The sequence below is a fragment of the Bos indicus genome, chromosome 14, assembly GCF_029378745.1.
Source record: "Bos indicus isolate NIAB-ARS_2022 breed Sahiwal x Tharparkar chromosome 14, NIAB-ARS_B.indTharparkar_mat_pri_1.0, whole genome shotgun sequence".
Classification (NCBI taxonomy): Eukaryota; Metazoa; Chordata; class Mammalia; order Artiodactyla; family Bovidae; genus Bos; species Bos indicus.
Window position 1 is genome coordinate 22,248,304 of NC_091773.1, and position 6,000 is coordinate 22,254,303.

At 45.0% G+C, this 6,000-nt stretch overlaps 1 protein-coding gene across 2 annotated transcripts in view; it reads right to left on the bottom strand.

Annotated features, from left to right (window-relative positions):
• ATP6V1H (ATPase H+ transporting V1 subunit H) overlaps positions 1 to 508 on the bottom strand; it is a 47,457-nt gene extending 46,949 nt beyond the window's left edge. For both annotated transcript variants that reach the window (XM_019973977.2, XM_019973975.2), the window contains exon 1: positions 327 to 508. The gene's annotated coding sequence lies outside the window, so the exon portion shown is untranslated. The remainder of the gene's footprint in view (positions 1 to 326) is intronic.
• Between the last annotated feature and the right edge of the window lie 5,492 nt (positions 509 to 6,000).

Sequence of the window (6,000 nt, forward strand, 5' to 3'; positions counted from 1 at the left end):
GGGCGGTCACCTAGGCCCTGGACAACCCGAACCCTGCGCCGGCCACAGCCGCGGCCCCGACCCGGGGAAAGCATCTCTCGCCCGTCCACGCTCTACCCTGCCCTACCCTGCGGGGGAGGCTCTGCGGTTCCGCAAACGCCGCTGAGGCCGGGAAGGAAAGACACCTGGGAACCCGGGGCCGGAGGAGGGCCGGGGGCGCCTGGGCAGAGGAGGAAGCCAGCGCGCGCCAGGGACGCGGAGAAACCGCAGGCTCGCAGGGCCGGGGCCGCAGCCAGAACGACCCGAGAGCAGCCTCACCCCGCGAACCGCGGGACCCCCCGACGCACCCAGAAGAGGCAGGAGGACGCAGCGGTCCGGGCGCCGAGTCACAGCCGAGTCGGCGGTCCTCCCGGTCCGGAGGACTGGGCGGCGGCGGCGGCGGCGGCGGGGGCGGTCCCGCACAGAGGAGACGTTGAGGACGGAATAGGCTGGAGGAACCCGGAGCGGCAGCGGCGGAATGACAGGAGTGCCGGTCACGTGAGACGGAGCACGTGACCTCGCGGAAGGTGGAAGCCGGGAGGGCCCAAAACGGCTCCTGGAGCGCCCTTCGCTTACGAGGCATGCAGGGACTCTCCCCACCCGGACACCCGGCAGTCCCCGGGACAGGGCCGGTGGGCGCCAGAAGCGAAGAACTGGGCCAAAGCTCATTGATCATTATCGTAACCGTCATTCCGAAAAGGTTAATTTAGAGCTTTGAAGTCGGTTAACTTTCACTTGGATTTGACAAATCAGCGAATCAGGCGTTCTTAAAACGAGTCTCAGTTATGAAACATATGCTGAGACATAGATCCCAAATGTCAGATTTTTACTGTGTTCTCAGAGTTGGGCAACCATCACTGCAGTCAGTGTTGTAACATTCTCATCGCCCCAAAGGGAAACCTCTTACTCTTTAGCCATCATTCTCCATCTCTCCCCAAACCTTCTTGCCCTAGGCAGCCGCTCCTCTATGTATGTAAGGACTGGCCGATTCTGGACATCTTAGGAGTGGCATTATACAACATGTGATATTTTGTGATTGGCTTCTCTCACTTCATATATGTTCAAGGCTCATTCGTGTGTCAGTACATATCAGTACTTCATTCCTTTTTACAGCTGAATAAATATTCCATTGTGCGGGTGTACCTTTGTCTACCTTTCACTAGTTAATGGGCATGTGGGTTGATTTACATACTGGACACTTGCATGCAAGTGTTTGGTAAACATGTTTCACTTCTCTGGCTTCAGCGGATATCTACAAGGGAACTGCTACATTGAATGGTAACCCTGTTTTCCAAAGGGAAGGTATCACTTTACACTCCCCCCCAGCAGTGTGTGAGGGTGCCAGTGCTTGACATCCTCACTAAAGCTTGTCATTGTCTGTCTTTTTGATTAAATCCTACCTACTGGTATCTCCTTGGTGATTTTGACTTGGATGTCCCCAGTTGCTAAAGATGGTGAGCATCTTTTCATATGTTTTTTGGCCATTTGCACGTCTTCTTTTGAGAAACGTCTATTTACAAATTCACCCATTTCTAGTTGTTTTTTTTAAAGAGCTCTTTATATATTCTGGATATAAGTCCCTTATTATGTATGTATGATTTGCCATATTTTACCCTATTTTGTGGGTATCTTTTCACTCTTTTGATGATGTCCTTTGAAGAACAAAAGGTTTTCATTTTGATGAAATCCAGTTTGCCTGTTTTTTCTTTTGTCACTTGCACTTTGATATTATGTCTAAGAAGGCTTTGCCTAATCTGAGATCACAAGTATTTTCTCCTAAGTTTTCTTTTAAAAGTTTTATAGTCTTAACTCTTAAATATGGGTCTATGATTCGAGTTAATTTTTTAACATGATGTGAGGTCCAACTTATGTTAGTTTTATATATCCATTTTGGGGGCCTGGGACTATGTTATGAAAGGAAGTTTCTTCAGTTCATAGTCCCCAGCAATGCATACCTGGGGTCCTTACTTCTGTACCCCTCCAGACCCAGCAGAAGCTACCTGGGCCTTAGATACCTTTGACCAAGGATCAAACCCAGGCCCCCGGCAGTGGAAGCGCAGAGACTTAACCACTGGACCACCAGGAAAAGTCCAATAATCTGATATTTATAAAGCACTTTACAAAAAGGAAGTATGATGTAGAAGCCAAGTTTTGACTTCATGGTTAGATGACTATCGCATAAGGAAATGACTTCAATTAATTCTGTGCTGTGCTGTGCTTAGTCGCTCAGTCGTGTCCAACTCTTTGTGACCCCATGGACAGTAGCCCACTAGGTTCTTCTGTCCATGGGAATTCTCCAGAAAAAACACTGGAGTGGTTTTCCATGACCTCCTCCAGGGGATCTTCCCAAACTAGAGATCAAACCCAGGTCTCCTGCACTGCAAGTGGATTCTTTACCATCTGAGCCACCAGGGAAGTCCTCAATTAATTCTACATGACATAAATAAAAAGTAATAGTCCTTGAAGTGAAGTGTGGTTATGAGTGTAGCAAGCATTTCCAGCCACAAAGCCGACTGCTACTAGAAGAACCTTTTAAGAGACCGAGATAAAGTGGCTCCTCTGCCTCTCGAGAGTATGGTCCAAATTTTTCACATATCACACACTACAAACGCAGAATATTACCACATGATCTATTTCCTTTATCATGATATACTAAGCAATATATCACTTGAATCATTTCTTTCAGTTTTGATCTAGCATTAAATTTGAATTAGGAGTATGTTGCTACCTGTAGAGATGAAGAGCCTGGTAGGCTACAATCCGTGGAGTCACAGAGAGTCAGACACGACTGAGCAACTTCACTTTCACTTCACTTGCAACCTGTAGAGGGCAGTCAGAACACACCTAGACTCTCAAACTCAGAGGCTCATCCTGGAATAGAGCCCACGGACCGTGGATAAACTGCTGACCCACAACACAGATAATCCTCTTGCTTTGACGGATGCGACTTTACAGGGAGGCCCCCAGCAGACTAAGCGATGGCCTAGCACCAGCCAAAGGAAGAGAAATAGAGTGGACCCTGGGCTGCTATTGTTAAAATCAAGCTACAGGACTCGTTTGAGGCTTTATTGTAAAAACATGCCCAGGCTTTCCCAAGACAACCAACAGGGCCACCAGAAACATTTCTCCAGACCATCGAGGCGGATACAATTTCTGCCTCCGCCGTGGACTGAGGCATATAATGTGAACGTTCACCAAACCATGGAAAATGAAGGATGTGCCACAGCCATGCACAATGTCAAGGTAAGACCATCTCCCCAGTCCGTGACCATTCTTGGCAAGGAAAGGGTTTATCCAGAAAGAATATAAAACCATAAGCAAGCTTTAGTGTCAGCGCTCACTTTACCTTATTGATGATTTATCAAAAAGGCTTCCAAACTAAACCCAAGAGAAAAACTCGAACTTTGATAACAACCTGATTCATCCAGTTTTCTCCAACCTAAACAGCTTCCCTTTACAACAGCAAATGACTACATTTTGTTTGTTTGTTTCAGGAAGTATTGTCTTAAAAAGCAGAAAACCTAGACATAGATTTCTATGGCTACTATCAGTGTTTAGATATTCTGACATAAAAGTTATATCCCATGTAGTAATGTAAAAAATATGGGCTTCCCTCGTGGCTCAGTCAGTAAAGAATCTACCTGCAATGCAGGAGATGTAAGATACCCGGGTTCAGTCCCTGGATTGGGAAGATACCCTGGAGAAAGAAACCGCAACCCACTCTAGTATTGTTGCCTGGAAACTCCCATCGACAGAGGAGCCTGGCAGGCTACAGTCCATGGGGTTGCAAGAGTTGGACACAACTGAGTGACTAAAACACCACCAATGAAAAAGTGTAGATTGCTTTCCACCAAAATTGCTTGAGGGAAAAAAAAATTTGGTAAAACTAATACAGGCATGAAAGACCATTTAGGAACTAAGGGTGTTTTTCCTAAAGTCATAGTTTCCCAGCTGAATTTCTTAAGCATGAATTTCTATCACTAGACAACGTGATTTCCCCAAAGAGTAACCACTTTCCTACTCAGCGTTGTGTGTATCTTTGCAGAAAGTACAGTTTAAGTCTGTCAATCCTCTTAACTATTAATAGAAGCACCTCTTAAAAGGCTATTTGGTGTGGAGGGGGATGGACATGTGTCAATGCCTGTGACAAATAATGATCAGAGCTCAGAAGAAATGCTGATAAATTCTACAGCTGAAGACCTGTCCAGATTCTGCAGCACTAGAAACTGCCTGTGCCTTGGCTCATATCCTCACAATAATCATGTATTTGCAGATTCTAATTATCCAGATCTGCCCTTTCCCCAGAGATTTTTGTTTTATCTTTTTTATCTTTTGACTGCACCATACAGCATATGGGATCTAAGTTCCCAGACCAGGAATGGAACCCAGGCCCCCCACATTGGTAGCATGGAGTTTTAACCATTGGAAAACCAAGGAAGTTCCTCCCTGGTGTTATTTTAACCAACTGGCACAAGGAGAAGTTGTTTGTTTGTTAAGTCATTGGGAAGCTTTTTCAATAGGAAGGTAGTTGATTTCAGTGGTTCAATAGGAAGGTACATTTGATTTCAGTGCCCACATGTGTTAAAATTGCATAGAACTACACTCACCTGTAGGGCTTCCCATGTGACTCAGTGGTAAAGAATTCACCTGCCAATGCAGGAGATGCGGGTTCCATTCCTGGGTCAGGAAGATCCCCTGGAGAAGAAAATGGCAACCCCTCCCCACCACACGCACACATGAGTGCATACAAACTTATGAAATCTGAATGAGCTCTTAGAATTATACCAGTGTGTCTCCTGGCTTTGATGTTGTACAATTTATGAAGTTTCCATTGGGTGGAACTGCGTGAAAAGTGTGCGGGACCACTGTATGTACATTCTTTTGTGAAACTTCCAGTGAATCTATAATAATTTCAGAATTAAATGTGTAAAAAAAAAAAAGCCTTCCAAAGGCAGGTTAGACTGAAAATAACAATTCATTTGTGTTGCATAAATATGTTGTCTACTGTGGTTCTTCCTGTTGTTCTTTTTTATTTGGATTCTTAACCGATTTCATTAGGTAAGAAGTACTGAGGTAGTCAAACCTGTTTTAGAGATGAGAAAGCATGTTTGTAAAAACCACTGTTACATGCATGTAGTCAGCTAAGTGGTGATTCGAACCCAGGTTTTTTCTGACGCTGACTTCGTTACTAAGTCGATAGATTCTGGCTGTGCTTTAGAAGCAGGCTGTAATTTCTCAGGCTGGAAGCCAGCATCCTCAGTAGTGATTTATCTGTGCATTCTCCCCAAAGAGCCCAACAAAACTGCTAATTTACTACAAAATAAATTAACATCTTTCCACCTACACATGTACACACACAGACACACACTGATGAACTTGGCTTCATCGGGTTTAGTTTTTCTCCACCAGGATTTCTGCTTCCTTCCATTCAGAGCACAGAGACCAAGTGGGAGACGGGGTGCTCCCTGGACCGGGCGCTCTTTTTAGTGATAAAAGTGAGAGAGAGGAAACTTTACAGCCACACTGGTGAGCAGTTATCTACCCATCCATCTGTCAATTCAGATAGATGCATACACATGTGTGCATTCTTTCCCAGTAATAAAAGTGATCAGAGCTTAGACCAGAAAATTTTCTACATAAAATTATTTTCAACGTCATTTTAATTGCTGTCCCTCTGAGAGTGCAGACTTTTAGGTGCTCTCCTGTCCAGGTGTGTGACCCCTTGAGAAGCCCATCAAAGCCCTTACTGTGAGACATTACACACTGAAAGGGGAGAGATAAACTCCAAGGCCCCCAAAGGTACCTACCAAGACAAGGGAGCTTTTTATGGCAAATACAGGGAGCAGAAAGAAGAAAGGAAAAATCTCTTAGCAAGAAAGGAATTATGCTTCCAATATCCAGCACCATATACATATACATCGATGTATTCAGAAGACAAAGTTATCCTGTCCTGTCTCCAGTTGTGAAAGAGCGAGTTCCCCA